The 17,332-nt window shown below is 39.1% G+C and overlaps 1 long non-coding RNA gene across 1 annotated transcript; it reads left to right on the plus strand.

The window, feature by feature from the left end:
• The first annotated feature begins 4,764 nt into the window (after nucleotides 1–4,764).
• On the plus strand, nucleotides 4,765–16,356 carry LOC146860933 (uncharacterized). The gene is made up of 3 exons (XR_014979223.1): nucleotides 4,765–5,829; nucleotides 9,746–12,092; nucleotides 16,009–16,356. It is a non-coding gene; the product is annotated as an uncharacterized LOC146860933 (long non-coding RNA).
• Nucleotides 16,357–17,332: the final 976 nt, after the last annotated feature.

Consider the following 17,332-nt stretch of genomic DNA (forward strand, 5'->3'; position numbering starts at 1 on the left):
AGTTTATAGAAATTGTCTATAAATTTCTGTGCTGCTGTTATGTCTAGGAACTGAAGAAGAGTCTGTTCTTGAATTCTTTACACCTTTTTCACATTCTTCACATCAGTAATTTCGAAATTGACCATGCTATTTAGGTAGTGGCTGTATCACAGGAATGCTGATCTCTTATGTTGGATCCATCAAGTATCATTTTAACAAGGCCAAGAAGTGATTCCAGAACTAATCGATTTCTACAGTCATTTTTAAATGTTCCTTTGAAGTTTTCAGATTTCTGCATCATGTCCCATCTAACAATGTTTGCTACATTAGCAATATTTACAGAGTCAGAATCTGACATGTCACAGGCAAATACTAATGCGGATCCTATGTCATCTTTGAAAGAGAAGAGGACATCTCTTCCTTCATTTTATGCCTTCGAACCTCTTGTATTTCTGAGAATTCTCTCTTTTAATCTTTTCAAATTAACCTTACCTGTAGTGGAATCAAGCTGTTTTACTCTGCTTCTGTGAAGGTTGACTAAGTCACAGAGTTTGAAAAAAATGTAACATCTTTTTGGAATAAGTGCTGGATCTTGAACAAACTCGGCAGACTGACCAAATTAGCATCCAAATCACCTGCTTTTGCAGTATGCATTGCAGATGTTTCTGATTCGTTGCAAAAGAAACATGTTTATCTTCTAGGAATTTTATTTGAAACTCACTGAAAGTGTTTTAACTGGGATACTACGTAGATCCACATCACTAGGTTTCTTTTTCTGAGTCCGTTGCAGCTGTAGATTATCGCACTTGTTAAAACACGATTTCTACCACACTACGTTGTTAGTCCTTTATGTTCTGCTCAATACCAGAACCCTTAGTAAGCCATTCTAGTTCGATATTCATAGGTGGACATTTCAATTATTTTAATTTCTTCAGGGTATGGTCTAAAACACTATATCCAGAACCATAACGTTTACCTGTAGAAATTGCTGGGCTAATAAGTCTTTCTTAAGTGCTTTCCTGACAAAGAACCCAAATGGACCAATTTGTTGCAACAACATCATCATACTAGACAGCTTATCCACTACTTGTGGGTGTTGTAATAATGTATTGTTTCAACATACTACTCATTTTTAGGCATTACTGAAGACTTGTTGCAGCTGAAAAAATTGACAGGTACATATTAATATATAATGCATATTAATAAATGTTGATACATGTCAATAAGTATGAATACATTGAATTTATAACAGGTTTGAATTTTAAAGTTTTGTACATGATTTTGGCAGGCATTTTGTTTTTATATATGTGAAGTCAGATCCAACGTGGGCATGCACATGGCATGTACACATGAACCTTTGTGCCAATTTAACACAAATCGGAAGATTTAATTTTTTCTATTTATATATTTGTCGGGCACTTGGATTTCACTTAGACTATATGATGTCATAGGCAAGATCCACTTGGGGTCTTGCTCTTATATGATTACTATTACAAAGACAAATGACTGTACCAACTTTCAGCTTTCTATCACATTTTGAACTATTTTCATTAGAAAACAGGCTTATCAGAAATTGAGTAGGCTCGGGATCTAGCTCTAATTGGGCGGTAAGGCAAAATCTCCCTTTTAGTTGTGCCGCAGTATCCTACTGAGATTCTGAATTTTGCAGCTATTAGTTGTCACAATAGACAAGGAATAAGAAATCTGGTGGTGGAGAGAGATGTACTTGTGGCGACATGAAGGGCACTGGTATGTGTGATACTCGGGTTATTTCCTTAAAGGTCGATACCTTGGAGAGGCCTGTGCATCTAGTGCAGAGTCAGTAACGTTTCAGACCAGAAGCTGAAAGGCCAGTTCTGCCGGTGCAGAGTCATTCCTGGCGTGCCTCTGAAAGGGGAAACAACCTTTACAACGCAGTCATTACATCGCACTACATTTACAACGCAGTCATTACATCGCAACATCCTTTACAACGCATGCCACTACAAGGCAGCCATTACATTGCATGTCACTACAACGCATGACACTACAACGCATGTCACTACAACGCAGGCATGACATCGCGTGTCATTACAACGCATACCATTACAACGCATAGTACCCTTACACTATCCAACACTTACCCTACTGTGGCACCCCCTGGAGTTAGAATAGTAATTTTTACCCCTACATTATCCAACACTTACCCTACTGTTGCACCCCCTGGAGTTAGAATAGTAATTTTTACCCATACACTATCCAACACTTACCTTAAATGCAATGTAATGGTATGCATTGTAATGGTATACCTTGTAAAGGTATAATGCAATGTACTGGAATGTGTTGTAAATGTAGCTTTAAAAAATTTGTTGTAGTGGCATGCGATGTGAATGTATGCGTTGTAAAGGATGTTGCAACGTAAAAACTTTGTTGTAAAGGCATTTGTGGTAAATGTATGCGTTGTAACATCATACATTCCTCTGAAAGGCCAGTGTGGAAGGGCTTGACTAAGTCAGATGTCAGCTACTCATGCCATGGATCAGATTGTACCCCAGCTAGTCAGGGGCACTGGCTGTAGAGAAATCTGATTTTCTGACAGAGGGTCGCCACCAACAGCTGGTGCCATTAACGTGTGTCTGTCTGTACTTTGCCTACGTTTCCTGTTTACCCTCCCCTCTCCTCTTATTGCTTGCACTCTCACAGACATATCTTTGTCAGTAGGTCCTTGTGCTTCAATAATCTCCTGTTACTTGGTTTTCTATGTCACACCAACGAGTGTAACATCATATCTCAATTCAGCCGAGAGCAGATGTTGGCATTTCATGCTTGTAACATTCCTGGGCACTGACAGTGATATCGGAGCGAGATTGACGGTGGCCTGAGGTCTCCATTTTGCCCATAAGATTATATATTTGAAAGACAACACTCTGAGCTCTTTTTCCAATTTGTTGATGTTAGTTTGTGGAGTCCGTCACACAAAGAGTTTTTGCGCGCCCAAAAGCTCGGTCAACAGCTTTTGCTTGCAAAGTGTGATTATTTACCTGTTTAACTCTAGCACACAGATCAGTTCACTTTTCTATTTCTTTTCCTTTATTCGTTAGTTACAGCAACATATTGATGCAAAGCTTCTGTCTTTCAATTAGACAAAGTGAAGGTCTCTAAAGTGGACGAAATGTGGGATACTCCTGAAGTAACGCCCTTGATTTGGGGGTCCGAGAGCTATCTCTTGAGACAGTCATAGTTAACTCTTGACATTTTTGTGTAGAGAACTGGGAGTGCCAAGGCCGGCGTCTTGCGCGTGCAAGATCGCCAAAGAGTTGCATTTTATAGGTATTACAAAAGTGGCTTTGACTTGGCTGTTCTGCTCCAAATTACACTCTTAATTTTGAGACTTGAATTTTGTTACAAAACTGCTCTTCTGACTCACTTTATAAGTCACAACCAGACCAAGTTTAAAAGACAGGTTATGAGAGTCAAGACACTCCCCACAGAGACACGTGTGTATCCAGCAAGTCTCGGGGGCACGTGCAATGCTGGCGAGAGACTTCTGTTGGTTTAATTTATTGTGGAGATCTGCGTGTAATCTCCCAGTCACAGGTTTACATCAGCATTGAATAGCCTTGAGGGATAATATGTCTGTTGTAGAACACTTTGATTACCCTGCAGTTCAAAGGTTAATTCCCTGGCAAGATGGCATAGTGAGTTCCTTTGTTTCAGACGTTCTTGTCTAAACCCCAGGTAGCATGTTCCACTCCTGATAAATAGCTCAGCGGCTTAGGTGTTTGCTCAATGCATCAGCAAGCAACCTTCAACGTTGAGTCCATGTTTTAACCCGATCTTTCTTTTTTCGCAAGTTGATAAAATGAATAAATACAAGTGAGTTGGGTAGAATGTAGCAATTATTTTTTAGTGTCAAAACCAATAGTACAGTTTTTTATTGTATGTTACATTATTGGTATTTGAAATGCTGATCATGCATTTGTACCATTATACTCATACATATCATAGATATGACCTAGAAAGTATCGATATTTTATAATCAGTTATAGATGAGGTTTTGCATTGGTTTAAAACATCCAGCAGCTTCGAGCATGCTTGCTATTTTTGATGCTCCTCGTACACCCAGAAGCCGTGTTATTCAGAGTTGTAAATCTGCACATTTCTTAGGAGCATAATCTTGTTTTCAAACCTGGCAACTAGAAGCTGGGTTTAGGAGAATAATGAGCTCAGTGTTGTATTTATATTTTCCCCTCAAGGAATTCTGGCAATTTCTCTTGGAGAAGTTTCTGCCATCTGGTCATTAGATACGTTGTTGCTGAAAGTAACAAGTTTCCCTCACATGATTAAGTTCCATAGACTTGTATTGAAAGAAGACATATATATCCTGGCCTAAATGGTATATATTTTAATATTATTATGTAAAAAAACATATTAACAACTTAAACAAAGTTCTACATAGTGACAACATCTTACTTATAATGTACATTAAATGAATAGTTTTTTTCTTCGACTATCTTTACCACAGTGAAGAAAACTAGAACTATTTTGTTAGCTGTATTCTTGCTCAACGCTAAATCAATTATACCAAGATATACCCAGCTCAGAAGTCTCAGATGTGTAAAGCCTCACCCTCATTCCTGGCTTTGGAAGCTAAACATTCTTGAATAGCTTGTTCAGCTCTAAAAGTTTACAACTTCTTTTATCGATTTAAAGATCGAGTTTATGCTATTCCAAGGTATAGTTTCTGTACTTGCTTTGCCTTCTGTTTCAGTTTCAACCCATGATCTCCATTGCAGCTGAGGTAATTCAGTTTTAACTCCATTTTGTATTCTGTCGCCATTTTGTTGCCCTCACTCAGGCAGCTTGGTAAACCGAGTGTTTTTGCCCTTTGTACTGCGACGTGTCAAATAACCTTCTGCCTCTGTTTACGAGACTGATGTCAGGGACTGGCTGAGTCCACTAATCCTCGTCTGGTTTGACTAAACCCTGTCTCAACTGTCTGTCGGTTCACACCATTCTTTCCTGACTTTATCTTATCTTCTGGCCTTCGCTATTCTCTACTTGTATTCTCTCATTTCACAACTGTCCTCCAAAGCATACAAATATGTTCTGCCACCTGCAAGTTGAGTTGTAGACACTACCACTGATTAACTTGTGGGGAGGGGTGACAAAAACAGTTGGAAGAGAGGTTTATTTGGGTTACTTGATATCTTGTTTTCAAACTTTTCTCATTGGTTATATCTTGTTTTCAAACTCTTCTCATTGGATAATTATGTATGCATTGGGAGTGTTCTTGGTGAATCTATGCGCTATAAAAGATTGTGCGCCACGGAGTAAAGTGGCAGTCTCCTAAGAACATACTGAGTGTACTTCTGGGACAACTGTACTTAGCTGCAGCTAATAAACCTGATCTTCTACGCTCAACAGAATGTCCTGTGTCTCTGTTCAACAAAGCAGGTGAACTCAGGAGATTAAGGCGTACCCTGCGCCGCCAGGCCCATAAGGCCCTGGTTCTTCAATTGGTACCCTCTGTGAGGCGGCTTCAGAGGTAGCAGTTTTTGCCTGAGGATCGTGAGCAACCCCGCAAGAAAATTCTGGAGGAATCGCGAACCACGTCAAGCGACCCATGTATGTCGAAGTGGTCCGAAGGTCTTTTTCAGCGCGATTTCTCCTTCCTGCCGGCTGCTGACGACTGCTGCCCTGACTGCCGCCTTGCTTTGGCCCCTTTTTGGTGATGTATGGTATCGCGAGATGTTAGACGGGCCTCTGTTGGCGTAAGAAGACACTTAGTTAAGAATTGGTGGGTAGCTCCCACTATTTTTGTTTTGATTTGGGTCTTTGATTCGGCTATTGCAAAGCCGAAGCCGAGGGGTGAGTACGTTTGTGCTATATTATTTGATTTAACCACTTGATGTTTGTGAACAGTCCAGTGAAATAACGATGCCTGGTCTGAGTAAGTTTAGAAAGTTTTGTTGTTTTGGTTGTGATAGGGATTCCCGGCTGGAGGACTCTTGTTCAATGCCTCCGGTTGGAACTCCCACTTATGAGCTTTATTCTAAACATGGTGTTGGCCCCATTGCCTTTAATGAGGCATGGATCCGATACACAAAGAACGATGGTGTTCTACAGTGGCCACAGAATGGTAGCTTTGAGCCTGACATATTAGATAATTTGGAAGCAATTTTGTTTAAAAGAAAAGCCCGGCCGGCAATGTTTGACTCTTTCCGCCTCTGGCGTAAGGAAGCCAAACAGAGAGAAATTAAACAGGCAAAACGAGATAAGAAAACACAAAGTATGACGATTATACAGGCTGCCCAGCAGTTTAAAGATAATGAGATTTATCATGAAATGGAAATTTCTTGATGTTTTCAGTCTGTTAAGCAAAATGTCAGTTAATTAATATTAAGTAGAAATTAAATAAAAATCCAGAAATGAACCATGTGATATGCTAAATAGCTATATGTTGCTATATAATTTATAGAGTAAGCAACTATGCACATGTACAAACTGTTAAATGCTTAAAAAAAATAAAAATTAAAATTTACATTCACTAGGAATACAATGGCCTCAAAAACGAAATTGTGTGTTTTGTTGAAAAATAAACTTATAGTATTTTTTACTTACATACATTGTATTAGATATTAACAGGCAAACACTTCAGCTGAAGTCAATTTTTGCTGAACTCAAACGCAACACGCATTGATATGTCTTAGTTTAAAAAAGACTGCCACCGTGCTCATGTTACAACACTGAGAGACAAGCTTTTATTGTCGCTAAGCAAGCAGCTCTAATAGACAGGAATGTTTACTCAGCCAGGACTTCGCCCTCTGTTGAACACGGGTGAAACTTTGCATTTCAAATTGTTGTTTTAAAAAGGTTCCAAAACTAAGGTTCATTATTTTGTATTACAGGAAGACATTTCAATTAAGGGTTTCTTCTCTTTAAGCATTTTTATAAGAATATTTTTGGTTCTAATGTTAAAATAATTGTTCTGTTAAAAAAAAAAAAAGGCGAAGACATTTTTTGGGGTCATGTTTTAAGTTAGGCTTCTGTGCTTAGGCTTATAAATAAACATCTAAAATGATAGGCAAGGGATGCAGCTTGCTTTTATATGTGAAATTATCAAAAATGATTGGGTTTATCAAAAATAATTATTAATTATGAAAAATAATTATTAAAAATAAGTGCTTCTAAATTCATTTCTTTTTACTATTTATAAAGCTTAATACTCATACTGTGACCTCCTAGCATTATAATTTAATTTAAGTTGTGTTGTACTGCATAGTGAGGACATTTGTATATGGAATTTCACTTGGCGCAGGCTTAAAAAAAACCTCATTTTTTTAAAGTATTTGCAAGAGATATGTCTAATATCCAATATCTGCAATCTGTAAAGAACATTCTGAGGATGATTAATATGTAGCACAATTATAGGATATTTATTTTTAAGTGCCCCAAATATCAAAGTCGAAATTGGGTAAAATAGACTATTTAACAGCATTCTTGCCCATTACAATAGCTTTAAAGTGCCTTAGGCTTCAGTTAATGCATATATTTAGCTATAATACAAATTTGCAGGTTGTTCCCATTTGGGGTTGCTTTTAATGTCTCAGTGAGCCAATGTGCCCAGTGCAGAGGTTTGGGTTTAATATCAAGATTGAAGGTTATAACTCTAGCTAGACCTACTCAGACGTTCATCCTTTTAAGGTTGATGAACTAAGTACCGTTGCATAGGGTAGTAACAAACATTTGTTCTAAAGCTAGTATGTTATGTTATTATGTTCTGTGAGTTATTCACAGTAAATGTTTTAATAATTTAAGAATAGAAATAAATTGTAGCCCCTAAAAGAAGTAATATATATAACATGTGTTTTTAAAAAGGGTTACTTATTGCAGGTTAGGAAGAGTTAGGAAGGTTTTTTTTGTCTGTGACAGGCTTCAGGGTGAGGAGAGAGACAGGGCTGAGGAGCGCAGAACGCGAGGCAGATTTTGACCTCGAGGTCAGTAAGGTGGGAGTTAGGAGTGAGTGTAAACAGATGGAGAAACCATTGCTTGGAAAAGCTTCTCTGACAAGAAGACATTAATGCTTGCACACTATAGGAACCTTGAACAGTGGCGGGGACCAGGAATGCTGGCAGAGGCTGGATAGCAGCCCAGAAAGTTCTGCTGAGGTGTTATTCTTAGCTCTTGGAGGACTGTGCAAGGTCTAGAAGTGCATTCCTGCACGGCCTCGCTCAAAGCAGGGCCTCAAAGGGGGTGATACATTCATATTTTTGCTTTTGAAAATACTGTCCACGTAGTTGCCTTAATTTAAGATGGTTGGTTACAATTGATATTTTGTGTGTTATGTGAAGTATCAGTAGTAGGTTGAAACAAGATGATTTTTTTTGTATGACTTCTTTGAAAACAAAACAAAATGTTTGTGTGTTTTCCATGTTTTTGCATTTTGTCCTATGAATTGTTCCTGCTGGTCCTGTGTGTCAGAAGCGACACAGTAAGTTATATTTGACAGCCGGTCACCACTAACTGGTGACCAGCTGTCAAACGGAGGGTTAGGAAAGTAAAAAAGTGTAATTTTCATTTCAAGCCTGACAAATTAAGCAGGCCCGAATATTGGGTTTTGGGCTGCAGGTTCATAGTGCATAAAGTACATGACCTGGTGTTGTGAGGAACTGGAACATTAGCTGGGATTACTGTATATGGTGTAGGGGCCAGCGGTAGAGTTAAAATTTGTGTACTATTTTGACTTTTGTATATCCCCCATACTCTTGGTATTGTGTCACAAACTTGACTATCACCCGAGTAATTTTTCGTTCTTCCTATAGATTTTTCTTTTGCCGCTTCTCCCCTGATTGATGTTGCATTGTGCCTAGTTATTGGGGATTTTAGCTATGTCCTAGTCTCATTTCTCTTTTTCGAATTCCTTTCACCAGTCAGCCCTTTTATTATTATTGGTGTATTGTTCAGGTTCACATTTTCCAGACTGTAGTAATGTACAAGGGACCCCCACATTATGTATAATTACCTTTTTGTATGACCAGACTGGTTTTTAAGAATTTTCTTTAGGCCTACTTCGATTTTTTCCAGTCTGACTGTCAGGGTAGTGATGGACTGGTTAACTGACTCAATACTATAGTAAGACAAGTTTTCCACCTCAATAGGAGATACCTTACATTTATTTTTTTGAACATGACAAATTTTCAATGACTATTTTAATTTGGTTTTTTACCCTTTTGTTCCTGCTTCTTTAATTTTCGGTGGGATCAGATGTGTTCTAAATCATGGAAATACTAGGACTCTCTAGTTCTTGTCTTTTGTTTCCACATTTGATTATTAGCCTGTGTATTGCATAGTGCACCTGATGCACAGTTATTAAAGGGAGGTATCTACATGTCCCTGATAATCTGTATCATGTGATTTCTCTTTTGAGGTGTTCTAGATAAGGAATTTAGGAACACCTAGACGTAATCATTGGGAAAAAAAAAAAGAATTAAAAAAAATAAAAAATGTTTACCCCATTAGGCAATGCCACCATGTGATAGAATTCCCATGTAATTATCTACCCTCAGATGGCAGAGGATAATGAAGGGTACCCAAATTGAAGAGACTAGATGTACTGCCTTTGAGAATGACAGTGTATTCTAGACCAGAGTTGTCCTATGGCGTATGGTCACTCCCTTGCAAATTGTAGGCCACCTGCTTGCAGTCCCAGTGTTAAATACAATGAACTGTTTTTATACTAAACTGAGGGAAACTAACAACTGTGTCACATTTCCTACGTCACTAGATTCTGCGGGAATTAAGTCATAATAACCTGCAGAACACTGATTTAAGCCTAATTCCCATCAGTGACAGCTACAGATGAAAGACGGACGTCTTGGCCCTACAGTCCCAGCACCCAGAAAGTAGCAAGGCTGGACAGAGATCGCCAGCGCGCCATCAATGGTATCTCCAAAGCATCGTACTTGCTCCATCAGACGGCGTTGGACATCACAAAACCAGAGTTTCACTGTAAAAGAGCGAAAGAGAAGGATCCCTGTTGTTGATGGCAGAGCTGGTTTGAGGCTTCAGTTTTCTACCTGTCATGTGCTGGTAACCTCTGACAGTGTGCAGTCACTTGAGCCCCTTGGCCTGAGTTTTTGCCACCCCCCCTCTCTTTTCTTTGCTCCAATGGAAGGGCAGTGCACCGGAGGATCTAAGGCACTACATGATGAAAGGAAAATTAAATGAAAAAGTATCCCAAACATCCTCTGACACTGAATAGCGAGTGTTGGAGCCTGAAAGTGTTGCTGAGCGTGAAAGTCTGTTGCTCTTTCCGATTAATAGTACTTGGGTCTGCACGAGATGATCTGTGCCCATGACCAACGAAGAGCACAATATCTGTAGTGCCTGCCGCAGAGGAAATATATTGGTGCACTGCCTTGAGACATTGAGACTTTCGAGTAAGCTGTGAGTGTTTGCCAGGAGGGCACTCCAACGGATACTGAGAAGTAGTATTTTCATGAAAGGCCTGAATGAAGAGGCCCAATGCGGAAGAAAACAACAGAAGCAGATTTGATGGACGATAGAAGCCTACCAGAGAGGTTTAGAACGGACTTTGGCATAGTTATGGTTGCACAAGTGGTTCCCGTGCAATTGCATGAATGGGTGTTAGGAGACTGATTCTTATTGTTTTGCTGGCATTGTTTTAGAGTAGTATTCTGTTTAGTAAAAGCAGAATGAGGTCTATCCTCTGTTGAAGAGTATCCCCATTTCACCTGAGAGCATTAATAAGGATCGCCACTGTTTCAGTTATACAATAGTCACTGAAATGCATAAGAGCCCTGAAAAGGTTCGCTAAATAATTTTAGGATTTGCTTTTGCCTAGGGTTGTGAAAAAATGATAATCTTGTTTGTAATAATGGTCATTACTTTCTTCTGCTATCTTAATGTTAATTATGACTCGATGCTTTGTTCTCTTTGTATCCCTGTTGATAGCTTACATATACCTGCTTAAATGAAATGTGTAGAATGGAAAATGCTCACCTAGCAATGAATTAGGATTTGCCTGTAGGAGGGTCTGAGGTAATTCAGTTTTAACTCCATTTTGTATTCTGTCGCCATTTTGTTGCCCTCACTCAGGCAGCTTGGTAAACCGAGTGTTTTTGCCCTTTGTACTGCGACGTGTCAAATAACCTTCTGCCTCTGTTTACGAGACTGATGTCAGGGACTGGCTGAGTCCACTAATCCTCGTCTGGTTTGACTAAACCCTGTCTCAACTGTCTGTCGGTTCACACCATTCTTTCCTGACTTTATCTTATCTTCTGGCCTTCGCTATTCTCTACTTGTATTCTCTCATTTCACAACTGTCCTCCAAAGCATACAAATATGTTCTGCCACCTGCAAGTTGAGTTGTAGACACTACCACTGATTAACTTGTGGGGAGGGGTGACAAAAACAGTTGGAAGAGAGGTTTATTTGGGTTACTTGATATCTTGTTTTCAAACTTTTCTCATTGGTTATATCTTGTTTTCAAACTCTTCTCATTGGATAATTATGTATGCATTGGGAGTGTTCTTGGTGAATCTATGCGCTATAAAAGATTGTGCGCCACGGAGTAAAGTGGCAGTCTCCTAAGAACATACTGAGTGTACTTCTGGGACAACTGTACTTAGCTGCAGCTAATAAACCTGATCTTCTACGCTCAACAGAATGTCCTGTGTCTCTGTTCAACAAAGCAGGTGAACTCAGGAGATTAAGGCGTACCCTGCGCCGCCAGGCCCATAAGGCCCTGGTTCTTCAATTGGTACCCTCTGTGAGGCGGCTTCAGAGGTAGCAGTTTTTGCCTGAGGATCGTGAGGAACCCCGCAAGAAAATTCTGGAGGAATCGCGAACCACGTCAAGCGACCCATGTATGTCGAAGTGGTCCGAAGGTCTTTTTCAGCGCGGTTTCTCCTTCCTGCCGGCTGCTGACGACTGCTGCCCTGACTGCCGCCTTGCTTTGGCCCCTTTTTGGTGATGTATGGTATCGCGAGACGTTAGACGGGCCTCTGTTGGCGTAAGAAGACACTTAGTTAAGAATTGGTGGGTAGCTCCCACTATTTTTGTTTTGATTTGGGTCTTTGATTCGGCTATTGCAAAGCCGAAGCCGAGGGGTGAGTACGTTTGTGCTATATTATTTGATTTAACCACTTGATGTTTGTGAACAGTCCAGTGAAATAACGATGCCTGGTCTGAGTAAGTTTAGAAAGTTTTGTTGTTTTGGTTGTGATAGGGATTCCCGGCTGGAGGACTCTTGTTCAATGCCTCCGGTTGGAACTCCCACTTATGAGCTTTATTCTAAACATGGTGTTGGCCCCATTGCCTTTAATGAGGCATGGATCCGATACACAAAGAACGATGGTGTTCTACAGTGGCCACAGAATGGTAGCTTTGAGCCTGACATATTAGATAATTTGGAAGCAATTTTGTTTAAAAGAAAAGCCCGGCCGGCAATGTTTGACTCTTTCCGCCTCTGGCGTAAGGAAGCCAAACAGAGAGAAATTAAACAGGCAAAACGAGATAAGAAAACACAAAGTATGACGATTATACAGGCTGCCCAGCAGTTTAAAGATAATGAGATTTATCATGAAATGGAAATTTCTTGATGTTTTCAGTCTGTTAAGCAAAATGTCAGTTAATTAATATTAAGTAGAAATTAAATAAAAATCCAGAAATGAACCATGTGATATGCTAAATAGCTATATGTTGCTATATAATTTATAGAGTAAGCAACTATGCACATGTACAAACTGTTAAATGCTTAAAAAAAATAAAAATTAAAATTTACATTCACTAGGAATACAATGGCCTCAAAAACGAAATTGTGTGTTTTGTTGAAAAATAAACTTATAGTATTTTTTACTTACATACATTGTATTAGATATTAACAGGCAAACACTTCAGCTGAAGTCAATTTTTGCTGAACTCAAACGCAACACGCATTGATATGTCTTAGTTTGAAAAAGACTGCCACCGTGCTCATGTTACAACACTGAGAGACAAGCTTTTATTGTCGCTAAGCAAGCAGCTCTAATAGACAGGAATGTTTACTCAGCCAGGACTTCGCCCTCTGTTGAACACGGGTGAAACTTTGCATTTCAAATTGTTGTTTTAAAAAGGTTCCAAAACTAAGGTTCATTATTTTGTATTACAGGAAGACATTTCAATTAAGGGTTTCTTCTCTTTAAGCATTTTTATAAGAATATTTTTGGTTCTAATGTTAAAATAATTGTTCTGTTAAAAAAAAAAAAAAGGCGAAGACATTTTTTGGGGTCATGTTTTAAGTTAGGCTTCTGTGCTTAGGCTTATAAATAAACATCTAAAATGATAGGCAAGGGATGCAGCTTGCTTTTATATGTGAAATTATCAAAAATGATTGGGTTTATCAAAAATAATTATTAATTATGAAAAATAATTATTAAAAATAAGTGCTTCTAAATTCATTTCTTTTTACTATTTATAAAGCTTAATACTCATACTGTGACCTCCTAGCATTATAATTTAATTTAAGTTGTGTTGTACTGCATAGTGAGGACATTTGTATATGGAATTTCACTTGGCGCAGGCTTAAAAAAAAACTCATTTTTTTAAAGTATTTGCAAGAGATATGTCTAATATCCAATATCTGCAATCTGTAAAGAACATTCTGAGGATGATTAATATGTAGCACAATTATAGGATATTTATTTTTAAGTGCCCCAAATATCAAAGTCGAAATTGGGTAAAATAGACTATTTAACAGCATTCTTGCCCATTACAATAGCTTTAAAGTGCCTTAGGCTTCAGTTAATGCATATATTTAGCTATAATACAAATTTGCAGGTTGTTCCCATTTGGGGTTGCTTTTAATGTCTCAGTGAGCCAATGTGCCCAGTGCAGAGGTTTGGGTTTAATATCAAGATTGAAGGTTATAACTCTAGCTAGACCTACTCAGACGTTCATCCTTTTAAGGTTGATGAACTAAGTACCGTTGCATAGGGTAGTAACAAACATTTGTTCTAAAGCTAGTATGTTATGTTATTATGTTCTGTGAGTTATTCACAGTAAATGTTTTAATAATTTAAGAATAGAAATAAATTGTAGCCCCTAAAAGAAGTAATATATATAACATGTGTTTTTAAAAAGGGTTACTTATTGCAGGTTAGGAAGAGTTAGGAAGGTTTTTTTGTCTGTGACAGGCTTCAGGGTGAGGAGAGAGACAGGGCTGAGGAGCGCAGAACGCGAGGCAGATTTTGACCTCGAGGTCAGTAAGGTGGGAGTTAGGAGTGAGTGTAAACAGATGGAGAAACCATTGCTTGGAAAAGCTTCTCTGACAAGAAGACATTAATGCTTGCACACTATAGGAACCTTGAACAGTGGCGGGGACCAGGAATGCTGGCAGAGGCTGGATAGCAGCCCAGAAAGTTCTGCTGAGGTGTTATTCTTAGCTCTTGGAGGACTGTGCAAGGTCTAGAAGTGCATTCCTGCACGGCCTCGCTCAAAGCAGGGCCTCAAAGGGGGTGATACATTCATATTTTTGCTTTTGAAAATACTGTCCACGTAGTTGCCTTAATTTAAGATGGTTGGTTACAATTGATATTTTGTGTGTTATGTGAAGTATCAGTAGTAGGTTGAAACAAGATGATTTTTTTTGTATGACTTCTTTGAAAACAAAACAAAATGTTTGTGTGTTTTCCATGTTTTTGCATTTTGTCCTATGAATTGTTCCTGCTGGTCCTGTGTGTCAGAAGCGACACAGTAAGTTATATTTGACAGCCGGTCACCACTAACTGGTGACCAGCTGTCAAACGGAGGGTTAGGAAAGTAAAAAAGTGTAATTTTCATTTCAAGCCTGACAAATTAAGCAGGCCCGAATATTGGGTTTTGGGCTGCAGGTTCATAGTGCATAAAGTACATGACCTGGTGTTGTGAGGAACTGGAACATTAGCTGGGATTACTGTATATGGTGTAGGGGCCAGCGGTAGAGTTAAAATTTGTGTACTATTTTGACTTTTGTATATCCCCCATACTCTTGGTATTGTGTCACAAACTTGACTATCACCCGAGTAATTTTTCGTTCTTCCTATAGATTTTTCTTTTGCCGCTTCTCCCCTGATTGATGTTGCATTGTGCCTAGTTATTGGGGATTTTAGCTATGTCCTAGTCTCATTTCTCTTTTTCGAATTCCTTTCACCAGTCAGCCCTTTTATTATTATTGGTGTATTGTTCAGGTTCACATTTTCCAGACTGTAGTAATGTACAAGGGACCCCCACATTATGTATAATTACCTTTTTGTATGACCAGACTGGTTTTTAAGAATTTTCTTTAGGCCTACTTCGATTTTTTCCAGTCTGACTGTCAGGGTAGTGATGGACTGGTTAACTGACTCAATACTATAGTAAGACAAGTTTTCCACCTCAATAGGAGATACCTTACATTTATTTTTTTGAACATGACAAATTTTCAATGACTATTTTAATTTGGTTTTTTACCCTTTTGTTCCTGCTTCTTTAATTTTCGGTGGGATCAGATGTGTTCTAAATCATGGAAATACTAGGACTCTCTAGTTCTTGTCTTTTGTTTCCACATTTGATTATTAGCCTGTGTATTGCATAGTGCACCTGATGCACAGTTATTAAAGGGAGGTATCTACATGTCCCTGATAATCTGTATCATGTGATTTCTCTTTTGAGGTGTTCTAGATAAGGAATTTAGGAACACCTAGACGTAATCATTGGGAAAAAAAAAAAGAATTAAAAAAAATAAAAAATGTTTACTCCATTAGGCAATGCCACCATGTGATAGAATTCCCATGTAATTATCTACCCTCAGATGGCAGAGGATAATGAAGGGTACCCAAATTGAAGAGACTAGATGTACTGCCTTTGAGAATGACAGTGTATTCTAGACCAGAGTTGTCCTATGGCGTATGGTCACTCCCTTGCAAATTGTAGGCCACCTGCTTGCAGTCCCAGTGTTAAATACAATGAACTGTTTTTATACTAAACTGAGGGAAACTAACAACTGTGTCACATTTCCTACGTCACTAGATTCTGCGGGAATTAAGTCATAATAACCTGCAGAACACTGATTTAAGCCTAATTCCCATCAGTGACAGCTACAGATGAAAGACGGACGTCTTGGCCCTACAGTCCCAGCACCCAGAAAGTAGCAAGGCTGGACAGAGATCGCCAGCGCGCCATCAATGGTATCTCCAAAGCATCGTACTTGCTCCATCAGACGGCGTTGGACATCACAAAACCAGAGTTTCACTGTAAAAGAGCGAAAGAGAAGGATCCCTGTTGTTGATGGCAGAGCTGGTTTGAGGCTTCAGTTTTCTACCTGTCATGTGCTGGTAACCTCTGACAGTGTGCAGTCACTTGAGCCCCTTGGCCTGAGTTTTTGCCACCACCCCTCTCTTTTCTTTGCTCCAATGGAAGGGCAGTGCACCGGAGGATCTAAGGCACTACATGATGAAAGGAAAATTAAATGAAAAAGTATCCCAAACATCCTCTGACACTGAATAGCGAGTGTTGGAGCCTGAAAGTGTTGCTGAGCGTGAAAGTCTGTTGCTCTTTCCGATTAATAGTACTTGGGTCTGCACGAGATGATCTGTGCCCATGACCAACGAAGAGCACAATATCTGTAGTGCCTGCCGCAGAGGAAATATATTGGTGCACTGCCTTGAGACATTGAGACTTTCGAGTAAGCTGTGAGTGTTTGCCAGGAGGGCACTCCAACGGATACTGAGAAGTAGTATTTTCATGAAAGGCCTGAATGAAGAGGCCCAATGCGGAAGAAAACAACAGAAGCAGATTTGATGGACGATAGAAGCCTACCAGAGAGGTTTAGAACGGACTTTGGCATAGTTATGGTTGCACAAGTGGTTCCCGTGCAATTGCATGAATGGGTGTTAGGAGACTGATTCTTATTGTTTTGCTGGCATTGTTTTAGAGTAGTATTCTGTTTAGTAAAAGCAGAATGAGGTCTATCCTCTGTTGAAGAGTATCCCCATTTCACCTGAGAGCATTAATAAGGATCGCCACTGTTTCAGTTATACAATAGTCACTGAAATGCATAAGAGCCCTGAAAAGGTTCGCTAAATAATTTTAGGATTTGCTTTTGCCTAGGGTTGTGAAAAAATGATAATCTTGTTTGTAATAATGGTCATTACTTTCTTCTGCTATCTTAATGTTAATTATGACTCGATGCTTTGTTCTCTTTGTATCCCTGTTGATAGCTTACATATACCTGCTTAAATGAAATGTGTAGAATGGAAAATGCTCACCTAGCAATGAATTAGGATTTGCCTGTAGGAGGGTCTGAGGTAATTCAGTTTTAACTCCATTTTGTATTCTGTCGCCATTTTGTTGC

The sequence above is a fragment of the Triturus cristatus genome, chromosome 3_1, assembly GCF_964204655.1.
Source record: "Triturus cristatus chromosome 3_1, aTriCri1.1, whole genome shotgun sequence".
Classification (NCBI taxonomy): domain Eukaryota; kingdom Metazoa; phylum Chordata; class Amphibia; order Caudata; family Salamandridae; genus Triturus; species Triturus cristatus.